At 33.7% G+C, this 17570-nt stretch overlaps 1 pseudogene; it reads right to left on the minus strand.

Annotated features, from left to right (window-relative positions):
• LOC149529492 (transketolase, chloroplastic pseudogene) overlaps positions 1–14501 on the minus strand; it is a 169816-nt pseudogene extending 155315 nt beyond the window's left edge.
• Positions 14502–17570: the final 3069 nt, after the last annotated feature.

Consider the following 17570-nt stretch of genomic DNA (forward strand, 5'->3'; position numbering starts at 1 on the left):
CCTTCAAACTTCTCTTGATAAGAACTAGTGCTCTAATACCATTCATTAGAATATTTAGAATAACTAAGAGGAGTAGTGAATCAGTTACTCAAGGTCTTTTAGTACCAATTGAACAATCAAACACTTAAACATTTTGTGTTCAACATTATCTTGTTTCTTAATTTGTACTACAAATTGAATAACAATATTAACTAGTAGTTTACTATCCCAATCTAACAAACTTCTTGAATGTAAAAATATGAAATGTAAAACACCATAAAACATTCAACACAAGTTTGACACTAGGATTTAATGTGGAAACCCAATTTGGAAAAAACCACCAGCAACATGTCACCACTTTTTCACTCTTTTTAAGTGAGCCCTATTAGGAGCTAACCCTATTAAAGGTTCAATACAAAATGTTAAATGTATCTTGGTTAGTGAATTTAATCACCCTTCTAGGAGTGGCCTTGTTAGAGGACTTTAGAACATTCTATTAGAATGACACCTAGTTAAAGGATTTACACAGACTTGTTAAGTCCTTAATGATTGTTAGGTCAACCTTTGATTAAAAGGATTTCAATATAAATTGTTTACAATGATTAGAAAGAAAATAGTAGGGTTTGATTTGTGTGATTATAACTCACTTTATAATTTTAGATCTCTGTTTAGTTCATGTGTTGATTTCCTAATAATCCTTCCTTGTCATCTTTGTCCTTGAATTTCTTGGCAATCCTTCAAGCATCCACCCTTCTTTTCACAACAAACTTAAGCCTTCTTCTTAGATTCACTTATCAACCTCAAAATCTTTACTCCATATTACTAGAAACCTTTAAACATGCACAACTTATTTTTTCCTCTCTCTTCTTCACATTTAGATACTTTTCATACTTCTCTCCCTTCTTGTGCTTCCATTAAAATTCATCTTTGTACCTCCTTAAATAGATAATTCAAGTCCTTTGTCATTTCCATGATCAGCATAGATCTTAGGGTTTATGATCTAATCTAACAAATTCATCAGGTTCATTGTATCTATTCATCTTCCATTTCTTTTCTAGAAGCTTCTCATCAAATCCATTCATTATTTATCTTACCTAATTCTCTCCTTGAATTAAATGATCCAACTCATCAATCCTTATCTTCAACATGTTTTCCATATCCCAAGAAATCAACTGAGTTGGTTAGAAATCATGATTTCTCATATGCATTTAAAACACTGTCACTCAACCATTACTAGTATTTGATACTTGATCATTATTGAATTTCTCTATTGCTATAGAGCTTCTATCTTAGTATTACTCAATTGATACTTATGCTCGGTCAACACTAAATTTTCTTAGCGATTGCAGTAGCACAGTTGACACTAGCATCACTTGACATGAACTTCAAAGTTCTTTGATCTTTTTACTCTATTGCTCAGTCAAGCTTATGCTTTTTTAGTCTCATCACATGTCTTCATCATATAAACAATAAAAACCACTAGAAACATGTCACCACTTTTTCACTCTTCTAAAGTGAGCCTTGTTAGGAACCAACATTGTTAAATGTTATAATACACACTATTAAATGTGATCTAGGTAGAGGATTTAATCACCCTACTAGGAGTGGCCTTGTCAAAGGACTTTTAAAAAATTCATTAGAATGTCACCCACTTAAAGGATTTACATAGACTTGTTAAATCCTTAATGGCTGTTAGGTCAACCTTTGATTAAAAGGATTTCAATACAAACTATTTATAATGATTAAAAATAAAATAGTAGGGTTTGATCTATGTGATTACAACTCACTTTGTAGTTTCAGATCTATGTTCATTTCATATGTTGATTTCCTAATAATCCTTCCTTGTCATCTATGTCCTTGAATTTCTTGGAAATCATTCAAGAATCCACCCTTCTCTTCACAAAAAACTTAGACCTTCTTCCTAGATTCACTTATCAAGCTCAGGAGCTTTGTTCCATCTTACAGGAAAACTTTGAACACACACAACTTCTTTGTTCTTCTCTCTTCTTCACATTTTCACACTTCTCTCCCTTCTTGTGCTTCCATTGAATTTTATCTTTGTGCCTCCTTAAATAGATAATTCTAGTCCTTTTCCATCTCCATGATCACCATATATTTTAGGGTTTATGATCTAATCTAAAAAATTCATCAAGTTCATTGTATTTGTTCATCTTCCATTTCTTTTCTAGAAACTTCTCATTTAATATATTAATTAGGTATCTTACCTAATTATCTCCTTGAATTAAATGATCCAACTCATCAATCCTTATCTTCAAAATTCTTTCCATATCCCAAGAAATCAACTGAGTTGGTTGGAAATTGTGATTTTTCATATGCATTCAAAATGTTGTCATTCGGCCATTACTAAGTTATGACACTTGATTATGACTAAATTTATCAATCGTTATAGAGCTTCTATCTTAGTATTACTTGATCGATACTTATTCTTGGTCAACACTAAATTTTCTTAAGAGTTACAGTAGTGTGGTTGACACTAGCATCACCCAACATGAACTTCAAAGTTCGTTGATATTTTTTACTTTGTTGCTCAGTCAACCTTATCCATTTTTCTAGTCTCATATCATGTTTTCATCATATAAAAAATCAAATTATCTTATCAAAGTCTAACTAATCAAATTTCCATTGTAGATTCCTTTTCATAACTCCAACTTTTCTCTAGGTTCTTTTTTTATGAGCAATTTCTCAAATCCTTTTCATCAATCAAATAAATATGACATTAGATTAGATAGAAACATGTCTCATTAGTAGATTTGATATCAATGACAACACAACAATTGTTTGAATTCTATTTTCCAACATACACATGTTGAATGATCATTCTCATGTAGAGACATGACTCCACATGTCCCTTAGACACATAGATGTTGGCATTAAGTCAAGTTTATTATTAGTGACAACACTTATTCAAATTTTGTATGGTTATTGAGATCTTTGAACAGTATCTAGTGTTTGCCATGTAATTTAATGGTTACCAAGCTTCACAATTCCTAATGAGCATTTAGTGGTTACCAAGCTTCATAGTTCCTACAGAGTATTCCAATGGTTACTAAGTGAATTTAGGCAGTGTGTAGACCAGCAGTTCTTACCAAGAAATTCAATGATTACCAAGCTTTGTAGTGTCTACTGAGTCATCAATTATTAAGAAGTGAAGTGAGTGTTAACTAGGTGATGAGATAATTAGTGTTTACTGTGTGCAGGCATGGTAAATATGGAATTCAGTTTCGACCGAGTGACACTATATCTACTGAGTCACCAATGTATATCAAGTTTGAAACTACATTGAAGTGATTAGTATGAACCAAGCCTCTACTTCTATTGAGTGCATGATGATGCCGAGTAATGACAACGGATGCTATGTATCAAAAATTCACCAAGTCAGTTTTCAAAACCTGAGTATCTACATCTGGGCCAACTTTGTAATATTGGTGTTAACTTGCGTATTGGCTGACCTTGTAATTATGTAATTGTATCATATCCATACCAATAATGTAATTGATATGAAATATTTTGAATGAAATGCAAGCATGTGAATGTGAATCAGCAACAGAGTAAAGTGTATTGGAAGGCCATATCGAGAGTAGTAGAGTTACATCTATCATGTAGAGGTGATCAATACTTCAAGGATATTAATCAGCAATTCAATTGTAAGTCAAAGATATACTATTTCATCCTAATAGGTGAATCAACTTCCAATCCTTTAATAGGGTAGACTTAAAAGTCTTTTCTTCAAATCTCTTTATCGAGTGCATACTTCATTGTATGTTTGTAAAACCTCTAACAAGGTGGACCTAGAAGTCTTAATTTCTCCTAACAAGGTAGATCATTAAAAGTGATCATTGTAAGCCTTAACAAGCCAAATTTGTGCTACCATACTGAAGTTTTGTGGGTATCATCCCCACCGCAGTTTTACTTTCTATTTGGAAGGTTTCTAGGTCACCAAATATTGTGTTCAAAGTGTTTTATGCTTTTAGTTTCTCATATATACAATCGATTATATCTATTAATGGTAATTGGATTATGCTATTAAGTTCTAAATTCTTTAAATGTTTTGAGGTTACTGATTCACCCTTCCCCTCTTAGTAACCTGACTAGTCTTGAATATTTCCAACCATTGGGTGGTTCTTAGGATAAAGTTTGACAACTTGAGCAAAGATCAAGGACAATGGAGATATTTAGACTTGACAAAGCTATCAATAATGAAAATTTAGATTTAGAGATGGCCATAGCTAAACTCAAGAAAGAAAAAGAGCATCTTTCTCGATCCCTAAAAAGAAGGAAGGAACTTGCAAATCAGATGAATGAGCACCAGTATGTTGAAGAAAAGATTGAATATCTTCTCCCCTCAAGTAGTTCAAATGAATCAAATGATGCAATCAAAGAACTCCTAGAAAAGAATGGATCCCTACAATAAGAAGTAAGAATATTGAAAAGAGAACAAGAAATTTAGTCAATAAGATTGTGTGAAATCTTAGAACAAACAAATAAGGAAAAAGAAGACTTGGAGGTAAGGAACAATGAAACTAAAAATCAATATCTTCAACAAGAAAATCTTATTAATCAACTCTCCAATGCAAATGAAGAAATCATGAGCCTAAGATTTGAAAATGAAAGGTTAAGGAATGACTTAAACTTTGAAAGGAAAATCAATGAAAGGATCAAAGTTGATCTAAATTATGAAAAACAACTCAATGAAACAATAATGAAATCCCAAGTAGATATGGATCAATTGAACTAGAAAAATGAGTAGAATGTTTATAGTCAAAAGGTAAGGTAGGACTTGGATACAAAGAAGAAGGTGAATCCTCCAAACAAGGTACTTAAAGGAATCCAAAACCTACTTGCAATTACTATGGTAAGATAGGTCATACATCAAATAAATGTTGGAGTAATTGCAAGGAAAAATTCAATGGAAAATTCTACAATTGTAGTCAGCATGGTCATAAGGCTAATGAATGCAAAGAAAAACAAAAGTTTGAGGGCAAGTGTCACAAATGCAAGAAACAAGGTCACAAGGCATCTAAATACATATCTAAGTTATTCAATCTAGTTGAACAATTTGTGAAGGCAATATTTGGTTGGGACTACAACACTTGGTGTAGATGTCATTGATGTAGAGAATATGGACACAATGGCATAAATTGTGTTAGACATCACATGAGAAGAAAGGACACCACCATAAGATGTTACACATGTACTAAACCTGGTCATATAGCTAAGAATTGCATGAATATAGGTAGAGTTGAAGATGAAAAGAAAGAAAAAGCAGATAGCATTAGGAAGTAGATGAGACAACAGTGGATTCCCAAATCTACCAAGCAAGCTAGTTCAAGCAATGACAGTCATGTCACTCAAGAAGTGGGTGACTCCACCATTTCTAATTAAGTTCTTAAGGAAGAACTAGAACTATGTTTTCAAGGTCACATTTTAAACAATTCCAATTGAAAGCAAGTAAAGATTCATATTGGTATCCAAGATATAGAAGAATCATCTATAAGATCGGTAATATTTATAACCAAATTGACTTCTCTACTGAGCAAGGTTGGGTCATTGACTCTACCGAGAAAAGTTGAGAGTAACATGGTTATGTTTGGTTAGCAAGTTACAAGCTTTCACCAAGCAATACTTATAGATAGTGGATGACAGGTTGTCATGCACAATTTCATTATGGCTCTCATTATACCAAAGGAAACTGACTTCATTTTCACCATGAATTTAGTATATCAAGAATAGAGTGATTTGTAGAGCATCCTAGCGACCTTGAGCAGAATTTACAAAAAAAAAAAATTGAAGAATTTTCTTAGCTTACCAAGTTATCATGGCATCTAGCAGTAGTAGCAAGGTGAAGAAAGGATCTAAAATGTTGGTGTGAGGTGTTGAATGGAAAGCCCATAACTTCAAACTAGTGCCAGTGATCACAGAAACCCTTGACTTGAATGGAGCTGAATCATAGATACCACATAAGGTACTTCTCATAAATGACATTTGAACTCAATTTAAATGTGTAGTTTAGGAGATAGGAACCCTTGAAATGGATAATTCCCTAAGTGAACTCTGTGTGAATGAAATCCTCAAACATGAGCATAAACATTTGGAAGAGAGGTTTAGCTCATATTCCTCACCTTCCTCAAAACTTTTAAATCAAATGGATTAGGTATATCCTAAGTCGAGTTCATAATGGTCAACTGTGGTTAGAGAAACTAGTTTTAATTACCAAGAAAATGATGCATCACATTACTGGTCTCCCCATGCTTACCAAAGCTAAAATCACTAATACCCTAGGTCAGGATGAGTTGCAAAAGAAAACCCTAGCCAAGTGGGATGGTAGAGGAATGAAAATTAGTAGTGTATCTTATATAGAACTAAGATTTGGCATTTATGTGATAGCACATAACATTTACAATTCAAGCCGACTCAATAGTGTGTTGTGTGAAGCAGTTGACTTAGCTTATAAGGTCATAAAGAATAATTTGTCATATGACCTAGCAGATTTGTTGTTGAAGTAGCTAAACAAAAATATGGAAATCATTAGAAATTCAAAGAATAACCTATGTAAATTTGGTTGATTATTGACATGTTTGTTCTTCTATGTTCAAAAGTTTTTCCCCTCTAAAGGCATAATTGTATGGAGAAAAGACACACCAATTTTATATTAGATCAATGATTATATTGCTAAAATGGGTAAAAATTTTGATAGTATCATGGAAAATTATTTTGAAACTTTCAAAGAAAAGATGAATAATAGATTTAGGATACCAAAGAACTTGGTTGAAGATTATAAGGATGATGTTTGCTTTATGGTAGGTAGTGAAAGAGTATACATCTAGGTAGTAAGGATTAGAGTTGTGTGGGGAAAACCTCTTCCTTATGAGGCTAACATTGATGAGGCAAAGGAAAACATTGAAGCCTTGATAAATGAGCCTATAGATCTAAAGGCACCTCTCTTTGGAACCTATGATGAGGCTAAAGCAACAATTGAACTTGAGATCAAGCTTCCATTAGCAATGAAAAAAGAAAGAGGAGGATAGAAAAATTGAAAAAAACAAGCACCCCTCTTATGATTACCAAAGGAAAAGGAGAAGATGTGGAAGAATCTGAAAATGAAGAAAAATTTGAAAAGGAAGTAGATCCAACAAGGAAGAAAGGCAAGGTGATTATCACCAAGCCACCCAAGCCATCCATGGTAGTATTTACAAGAACTAAGAAGAAAGTAGGAAAAGATGGTAGTGGAGTTTTGTTTAGTAAGCCCCCTCTCACCTTCTAGGAAAGAAAAAAACAAATGGAAGAAGGTGCAGGTATAACCAACTTCAAATTATTAAAGTATGAAACTAGGATTGAGGCTAAGAAGAAGTAGATTGAGGAATTGGTGCTAACTAAGATGGGCAAATGGAAGTATTCCCCTAATCAAATAGCATCGCAGATTCCTAATGATCTATTAGAGAGATTGAAGCCAAGATGGGAGTCAACCATGTAGATAGAAAAATAAATCTATGAGAAAAATTTGAGGTAGTTATTATTGAACATTACCAATGCTAAGGTAAAAGAATCTATGAAGAAAAATGAAGACAAGATGACTATTAGATTTCATACTTGTTTAATTCTATTAAAAGACATAGAGCATGTACTCAAGGATGCAACACGTATGTGGAAGAATATTTATCACTTGCATAAACAAAGTGACTTTCTAGTAGAAGTCAAGGATGATGACAGTGACAAGGATGAAGAAAATGAAGAAGACTCCACTCCATGTGTTACAATTGATGCTGAAGAATATCAAGAATTAATGAAGGATGATTAAGAAGAAAAAGAGGAAGAAGATGAAGAGGAAGCCAGGAAAGAAGAAGAAGAGATTGGCCCAACCAAGATAGTTGTAGCTATCATAGCTTCACTTCCTCACTCTCCAGCAAAACTTACATCATCCTCAAGCTCAGAGATAGCTTAAGCAGAATTGATTGTGACAACCATTGATACATCAAATGTCCAATCACTCCCTGCTACCTCTCAGCTTAGCACATCATAGATAGAAGTGTCTACCACTTCATTCACTGAGTTGTAGAATCCTTCAGTTACTGAGCAATCCTCAAAAATGGATACAGAGTGTTCTATAATTCTAAGCTCCTTAGTAGTGAGTGAAATTCTACATTTTTCAATCTTAACTACTTCAATTATGCATGCTCCAATAAGTGCTTCAATCATAAATACTTAGGTGAGTACTTCACTTGTGAATATCTCAATTTTGTGAAGTTTGGTAAATACATCAATTTTGAATTTTGTAAGTATTCCACTAGTAGGCACTGTACAAGTTTTTGTTGCTAGTCCTACTATTTCCACTATTATTTCTATTCTAAATCTTAAAGCATTATCTTCAAAGATAGTTGAGCCAAAGACTCAACCAAGACTTTTGATTAGTGGAAAGGAAATAGATATAGATTTGGATAAGGAAATTGAAATTCCCAAGTGGGACTTTGATAATGCCACTGGAGATCAAATACAATTAGCTAGTCAACTTATCCATAAGAAAGCAATACAAAAGAAAGTTAGAGAAGAGAGAGACAAAGAATTTAGGATTATTGAAAGTGCTACAAATATTTTGACAAAAGCTATAAGTGCTAAAGTTGATTCTTCTCAACACATTTTGTTGCAATTAGAAGAGGTAGTTAGAAAATTCAATGAAGATTCCAGTGGCCAAGACAAGTTAATTGAGAAAGTAGAAAAGAAGTTTGATAACAAAGTGCTTGAGCACATTGCTCAGCAAATAGCTATCCATCAGGTAGAGCTTTCTTCAATTTTAACAAATCTTGAAACTTCTTACACAAATATAACATCTCTTTCTGCAAAGTTATGTGATACTACTGAGTATACTAAGGAAATAAAGAGAAAATTGAATAAGATTGATGAAGATCTGAAGGCTAGTGCACAACAGTTGCAACTTGACCCTAGTTCAAGCTATGCACATCATATGAAGATCAGATTCTTATCAGATATGCAGGTAGAATTATTGAGAGAGGAAGAAAGGATCCGATCTACACTCATAGACATTTAGAATATGATCCTTCCCATCATGGATACAATGCAAAAGCACATTGTCTATTCCAAAACATTGATCCATGACAATAATTTCTCAATTGCAGATCACATGATCAAGCTCTCTGCAAAAGTACAAGTTGCTCTTCAAACTTGTAAATTTTTGCAAGATAATTGGGACAAGACCTTAACTCTTATTCTGAAGGTACATTCTAAATTTCTCTCACATTTTGGTGTCTCCATATAAGTAGTTTATGTATAAATCTTTCACATTATTGTCAAAAAGGGGGAGAGACATGTATATATTAAGGAGAGATATTTGTATATATCATAAGAGAAAGATGCCATACTAGAAGATACACTTAGTATGGCATGATATGTATATTGTATGGGGGAGATATATGAAAAAGTATATATAATAGAGTTACAAAGACAAATTTTGAAAAATCTCAAAAAAAAAAATAGTATTCCATACCGAGCCAATATCACACTGTATATAAGTTTTGGTTGATAAGTCTTTTTGTCACTAATGCCAAAGGGGGAGATTGTTGGTATTAAGTCAAGTTTGTTATTAGTGACAACACTTATTTAGATTCTATATGGTTACCAAGCTCTTTGAATATTCTCCATTGTTTTCCATGTAATTCAATGGTTACCAAGCTTCACAGTTCCTATCAAGCATTCAGTGGTTACCAAGCTTCATAGTTCCTACTGAGCATTCCAGTGGTTACCAAGTGAATTCAGGTAGTGTGTAGACCAGCAATTCTTGCTGAGAAATTAAGTGGTTACCAAGCTTCATAGTTTCTACCAAGTCATTAGTTCTTGAGAAGAATAGTTAGTGTTAATCGAGTGATGAGATAATTAGTGTTTACCAAGTGTAGGCATGGTAAACATGAAATTCAATTTCTATCAAGTGACACTATATCTATCGAGTCACCAATGTATATCAAGTTTAAAACTACATTGAAGTGATTAGTATGGACCAAGCCTCTACTTCTACTGAGTGCATTATGATGCCGAGTAATGACAATGGATGTCATGTATCAAAAATTCACCAAGTCAGTTTTTAGAACTTGAGTATCTACATTTGGGCTAACTTTGTAATATTGGTGTTAACTTGTGTATTGGCCAACCTTGTAATAATGTGAAATGGATTGGTATATATGTAATGTATTGTATCATATCCATAGTAGTAATGTAATTGATATGAAATATTGTGAATGAAATGCAAGCATGCAAATGTGAATTAGCAACAGAGTAAAGTGTATTGGAAGGCCATATTAGGAGTAGCAGAGTTACATCTATCATATAGAGGTGATCAATACTTCAATGATCTCAATCAGAAATTTAGTTTTAAGTCATAGATCTACTATTTCATCCTAATAGGTGAATTAGCTTCAAATCCTTTAACAAGGTAGACTTAATAGTCTTTTCTTCAAATCTCTTTACCGAGTGCATACTTCATTGTATGTTTGTAAAACCTCTAACAAGGTGGACCTAGCAATCCTAATTTCTCCTAATAGGGTAGATCATTAGAAGTGATCATTGTAAGCCTTAATAGGCCAACTTTATGTTGTAGTATTGAAGTTTTGTGGGTATCATCCCCACCCTAGTTTTACTTTCTATTTGGAAGGTTTTTGTGTCACCAAATATTATGTTCAAAGTGTTTTAGGCTTTTATTTTCTCATGTATGAAATAGATTAGATCTATTAATGGAAATTGGATTATGCTATTAAGTTATGAATTCTTTAAAAGTTTTGAGGTTACTGATTCACCCCTCCCCTCTCAGTAACCTAGCTAGTCTTGAATATTTCCAATAGTAGAGCCATGTCTTTACATGAGGTGTCCCTTTCCAAAAAATAATTTAAAAGGTTGTTATGATAATCATGATCAATGATGGCATACAAAATGATCCTGATTTCAGTTTCCCATAATAGCAATATATTCATACATCGTACATGATCTTTAGTCATGATTATGTACAAATTGAATGTGAAAGTTACACAATTTGATCGCCTTGCATCTTGGTTCAAACACTAACAAGATCAAATTGAACTATCTAAATAATCATCTAATACTAATATGCACGCGCACACACACACAAACACACACACACACACACACACACACACACACACACACACACAGTTTTTTTTAGCACTAACTAGTCAAAATATCTGACTAATTATATACATTTAACAAGAAGGGGTGGTCAAATAGACTATCAAGTTAAGTAGATCTTTAGATTGTGTTAGCTTCTATCATATCCCTTGCGAGTGGGACAAGGTAGCAAAAAGATTGGCTAAATGGGTTGTTGAGAACATGGGAGTTCTGTATGTCCATGATTGGAGTTATTTCTCTAGGGAAAATTATGGTTTTGTGTAGGATCTTGCTATGGAGGACATGTGTAACTATTTGGGAATTTTAGGTAATCACTAATTGACACATGGTCATTGCGTTGGTTGTTTAGTTTCTCCCAACTTGTTTGTACTCTATCTTTCTTAATTCAAAAGAATTTACCATTTTTTCCTTAAAAAAGGTAGTAAATAATCTTTGACCATATTATTTTAAAAATGAAATATCATTTTTTTATTTTTTAAATAGAAAATTAAATATGATTATAAAATAGGGTATGTGCAAGATCTTGGTATAACAAGCTATGGCCTTAAGTGGCAATGAAAATCAAAAAATCAAGGTTAATCAAATTGATGTAAAAAATTGAACATCTTATCAACCTTATATCAAAAAATAGTAAGAAGAGAATATGTAGGAAATTTAATGTATTTTTTAAAATACTAGCTCTTTTTGAAAAAAATAATTAATCTAATAGTTGAAAATTTTAGATTTCAATGCAATAGTACATAAATTTTAGGAGAAAGGTAAAAAGTATGTGTATGTATGACCACCTTAATGACAATCAGATGATGATATTTTTCACAAGATTCTAGAAATAAGTGGTGGACTAATGCCCAAATGTGATGCATATTTTTGTGTATTTTTTCCTACTAAATAATTAAATAAATAAATAATTCTACAATTTTTTCAAAATAAAAAACTCATGTGTCTCACCTTACTAACTAATTCTAAACTTTACAAAATTGAAAACTTTGGTTTCTTATAAAAAGTGAAGCATAGAATATGATGCATGTTTCAAATTTCAAAATGGTTAAACCATTCAAAAGTTATAGTTTCTTTTCAATCAATTTTTCAATCAGTACTTTAGAGGTAACTAGTTTAATAAATAAGTAATAATTACTTACTATACTCAAAATTTGATAGACATTATATCTGTTGGGACTAAAAATTGCATGGTCAATTTTGAGAACCATTGAAAAAATCAAGCCCTTAAATGCTTTTAAATGAGATTGTACCTGGTTGTTAGTCTAAGGCCTAATAGGTGTTTAATGTTTCTAACACCTTTCATTTAGTGCATCTATGTGTTCTATGAAGTTAAAATGACATTTCAAACCATTCTGCGAAGTCCCATTTTGAGCTAGTGTCAAAATTTGCAATTCTGCCCAAGTGTCAAATAGTGATCAGAGGCCCAGTTTGAAATTGAATATCTTTTACCAAGGAATGTTTCATGGCTCACCACTTTGGAGATGTTTAGTGTGCATATCAAATAACCTATGTTTCAATTTTCAAGTCATTTCAAATCTGTTTTACTAGGTTTTGCACCCGACAAAGTTGGTCATTTACTGTTTTGTGCATTTAACCAATTGTTCACAATTCTGGGAAGCCCTGTTCGACCAATCAAATCTTTGACCCAGTTGACCCAAATGAAAAAATTCTTTTTGCATTGTGTTCCATGGGTCAGACACTTCATATGTTTCAATTTTGAGATCATGACGAATCTATTTGATCAATTTGGTAACATGATTAAAAACCCAGTTTATATTATTTTGTTACGGCTAAGGTATCCTAATTGATCTGTACCCCTGTTCGGCACGTTATAACTTTGATCCTGTGATTGGTAAGCCTAAATGAATTGTACCATTGTGTTGTGTCCTGAAAATTTTTGAAGTATGCCAGTTCTTAAGTCATGACGAATCCATCTGCATACTTTCACATGTCCATACATTTAACAAAAATTACATTTTGCAACATTTCCCAGTTAAAATTTCCAAGTGCCTGTTTTCGAAAATTTGCCAAATGCGTCCTGTGATTCGTCATGAGCCCAAACTATAGAATTATATTCTCTTCATGGCAAAGAAATTATACCCTGGTTTTCAGAACCCCAAGTGATCAATAATCTAGTTTATGATGCCAAATCCGAGCCCAGTTTATGTTTTTTAACATTGTTTGCCTGCAGGATTTTTGAAGTATGGATGTTCGGCAATTAAAATCTTTTTATTAGAAAATTGTCATGGGCTGAAAATTTGCAGTATGGTAGAGCGTGTATGATTGAACACTCATGCCAGTTTTCATGGCCCGATTACTTGATTGGATCAAGTTTTAATTACAACTGGCAGGCCTCGAGACACAAATTCATAATTTTCTGAATTGATCAAAAGTGAGTTTTAAATGTTGGATTGATGATTGAATTTGAATCCTATAAGTCTGAGATGTCCAAATGAGTCAATTTGATGGATCATTTGTTTGAAATAAAAAAATTAGTCGGACCCACTTTGGGGTCCCGACTAATTCCTCTGGTTTCCTCATGAGATAATATTATATTATTTTATCATGCATATGATTCAATCTTGTCACAAATAGAATGGTGGAAATGGTTTCTTAAAACCAAAATATGAGAGCACGTGAAGTGAGTAAAAGACAATAATAAAGAAGAAAAGAACTTTTGGATTGAAGAGGAGCATTATTTTTATAGAAAGACTCTACAAGCAGACATGTAATGTTACCAAGATATAATATCTTCATAGTCTTTTGCTGAAATCAAATTGTCATCACTCTAAGGTTTTAAATCTCTATTGAACATTCATTTTAGAAGGTCATTTCAAATTAAGGAAAGGGGTCACTAAGCTGCAACAAATACGCAAAATCAAGGAGGGATTTCCACAACATAAATGCAGTCGTTGAGTTTCTAAAGGAATAGAAAAATCAAATGAGGCTGTAGCTCATAAAGAAGATCTGAGAATGGGAAATGTAATTGGGGGTGTTTGCTGGATAAAGCATAAAATATGATTCCAATTTCGAATTTCAGACTGAACTTGACTTGCAAAGTGGTTTGTATCTTCCAAACTAAATCAACTGCTTCTAAGGCTCCATCAAAGGAACACACGCCAATGCAAATTGAAGAAGACACCCACACAGAAAAGACTCATGTTAAAATAGATGCAAATACATCAAAAACCAAGCCTCACGCAAATTAGAAGGAGCATTAAGGAAGAGCCACGTTTTAAAGCAAAAGGAGGAGGAACAGCATTAGAGGGTTGTTGATCATGCAGAGAAGAAGTTTCTGGGCAGTCAAGGAAGCCAAAAAAGATCCTTAGCCACAGCAAAGCGTGAAAACCCAGCGCCATTTAAGGGAGCAAGGTATAAAAGGGAGCCTGTGATATCCCACATTTCCCGTGGGAGAGACTTTGCACATTTTTAAATGGCAAAGCGCTCAATATGAAACATGAATTGAAGGCAGAGGCTTGTGAGAAGTCGCAAGTCAGAGGGTGGGTCCCATTCATCCGGCCAGTTGGAAGATAAGTATAATTTTAAACAAATGTGCAGTCTAAGTTGGTGACGTCAGCACCGTTTGAGGCATCAAAAAACCAAAAATCCAGCTAGTTCCCCAACTCGCTAGTCGGAAAATCTTGGCAACTCTGGCTAGCGAGATAGTGAGGTCACCGGAAAACCTCAAAATTTGGCGAGATTCAAAGTGTTATATGGGTCTCGCATGTAATGCCATCGGCCAATCAGCAAGTGACACATGGCACTTGGTCAACAACAGTTGACCATGAATTAAAAGGGTGAGGGAAATATAGAAAAGTTAAAAATAATAATATTTTATTATTATTTTGTTGGAAATGCCCACGTCAAGTTTTAAAATCAAATGGGACATTTTTTTAAAGTTTATACTTTAGTTTTTTTTTAAACTTTTATAAAAGATCAAATTTGCAAGCCTGAACCTTCTAGTGGGGAACTAATTTTTGAAATAAGATTCTGGGGGTTGTCGAGAGGCCAGATAGGCGATGTTATATATCGCCGGAATCGGGAAGAAACGAACTTTTTGATTCTGGAGTCAACTTTTGCACAGGTATCAGTCAATTTGAGCTACACGAGGTTTTCTATCAGGTACCTAAGGTGCAACCATATTCATACCAGGAAGTTCAGATTTGTTTTTTGTCAATCAATGGAAATGCAGTTAGGGTCGAATTTGTTCTGATTTACTCAGTAAAAACTCATTTTCACTGGCTTTTTCATTGGGCAATCAGATATTTTGGCAAGTAAAGGGTTTTCATCATTAGGCAAGGATATTTTCCAAGTTTGTTACAGATTAATGATGAAACAAAATCAGGTCAGAAGGGATGAAAGAAGAAAGAGGTTTTTCAGTTACAGAGGATTGGATTTCAAGTGGACACTTGTCATTTTTAGATCAGATCCGGGAATTCATTTCTTGCTATATCTTTCTTTCTTTCTTCATTTGTAAAGGTTCCAGTTTTTGTCACTAAGAAACCAGTTGGCTCCAGTTTCTGGGAAGAAAAAAGTTCATTACGGTGATACCATTTGGGATCCCAATTTTTGCACTGTGAGACCATTGGTTCCAGTATTTTGACATGTTTCCATGACTGTGACACCATTTTCTTCAGCAGAACTCTCATGTGAACAGCATTGTAGAGATAATATAGATAGTTCTGAGATATTACGTTGTTTCATGTTTTAATCTTATGCATCTGAATGTATAGTTTCAAGGAAATGAATACATATGAGCAACAATCTCACTAGTTTTGTTCTGGTTCTTGTCTCCTATCTCAACAATCTGTAAGTCTTATGTGGTTTTGGAACAAAGATTTGAGACCCATTTGCATCCCTTTCAAGTTGTATGTTTAATGTATCTTGCTGTTGGACCAAAGGGCCAAGTAAATGCTCGATATGTTTAAAAAGAATGAGACCTGAATGAACATTGATGTCTAAATCACAAGGTGGTTGGATAGATCTGATGTCTGGGTATATGAGATACGTCTTGATGTCACAGATGTATGTTTTGAATTCATGGAATTGCCCAATAGATTAGGCACTGATCATTTATAGGATCACTAGTTATACTGTTGCATTTTTGAGGTTTTGTTGAATCAACATCTTTAATCAAATGAATTTCCCTTTCATGTTGAAGAGCTATAAACAGAATGCCCTCACTCAACTTATGAATTTCATTGTTTTGCATCTAGCTACTGCGGATATATGTTATTTCATAAGTTATCAGGAGAAATAAGGGTTTTATCTACTTCATATTAGATTCAATGTATGCTTTGACAACTGGTACCATATAAAGAATCTACAGGTCTACCTGCCTAGGTTTTGCAGATCCTAAAGTAGAAGAAGGGTCATGCCTTATAGTTGGCCTGGTGTCTGAATGGATGTGTTGATAATGGGAGTTAGCTGCCCCTAGATGTGTCATATTCTCATCAGGGTAATTGGAAATGGGTAACATTTTCAAACGCCAACAATATCGATGGAAAATTGGTAATCCATTTAAGAAACACTTTTTTTTAAATCAATTCTACGTAAAAAAATATCATCAGCTACACGATCAAAATCTAGAGATTAGTGGAACTATGTCAAGCATGTTTTTCTGGTTGAGTTTTCATGTTTGGCATTTCAAAGCCAAATCCTAAGGAAAATACCATGCCTACTATGTTAATTGGATATTCAATATAATTGAACTTTTTAAAGTTTTGAAAGTTTGCTATTAATTTATGTTTTTATCATTGATTATTTTTGTATCATCTATATTTTTAAAATGTATTATTATATTATTATCAATATCATTATTACATAAAAATATAATATTAGTATGATATTTTGTTATCATTATGGTATCTCGTGACCCAAGCCCAACAAGTTCCCTTTATGGGGAAAGCTTGAGGTGAGACTAGTCCCTATTACCACACTACAATCTATACCATCCCTAGGCAATATTTTGTAATATTATTATTTATATTATAGTATATATTAGTGTTTTATTTTATTAGTTAATAGAATTCATGAAAGAGAGAGAGTGTGGGGGAGAGAAAGAGGGGAGGAAGGGGGAAGAGGGATGAGGGTGAGAGATAGTAGGAGAGAGAGTGATAGAGAGAGAGAGAGAGAGCGAAAGAGAGATAAGGGAAGGGGGAAGAGGGTTGAGGGTGAGAGATAGTAAGAGAGAGAGTGATAGAGAGAAGGGGATGAGGTGAGGGGAAGGGTGGATGAGAGAGAGAGAGAGAGAGAGAGAGAGAGAGAGAGAGAGAGAGAGAGAGAGAGAGAGAGAGAGAGAGAGAGATCATATCTAGGGGAGGGAGGGAGGAGGGAGAGAAAGAGGGGGGAGGGGAGGGGTGGGGTGGGGTGGGGTGGAGAGAGTATGAGAGAAGTGGAGAGAGTGAGATAGAAGGGAAGGGGGGAGA

Source organism: Cupressus sempervirens, chromosome 11, assembly GCF_028749045.1.
Source record: "Cupressus sempervirens isolate cs-2001-9-10 chromosome 11, ASM2874904v1, whole genome shotgun sequence".
In the NCBI taxonomy this organism is placed as follows: Eukaryota; Viridiplantae; Streptophyta; class Pinopsida; order Cupressales; family Cupressaceae; genus Cupressus; species Cupressus sempervirens.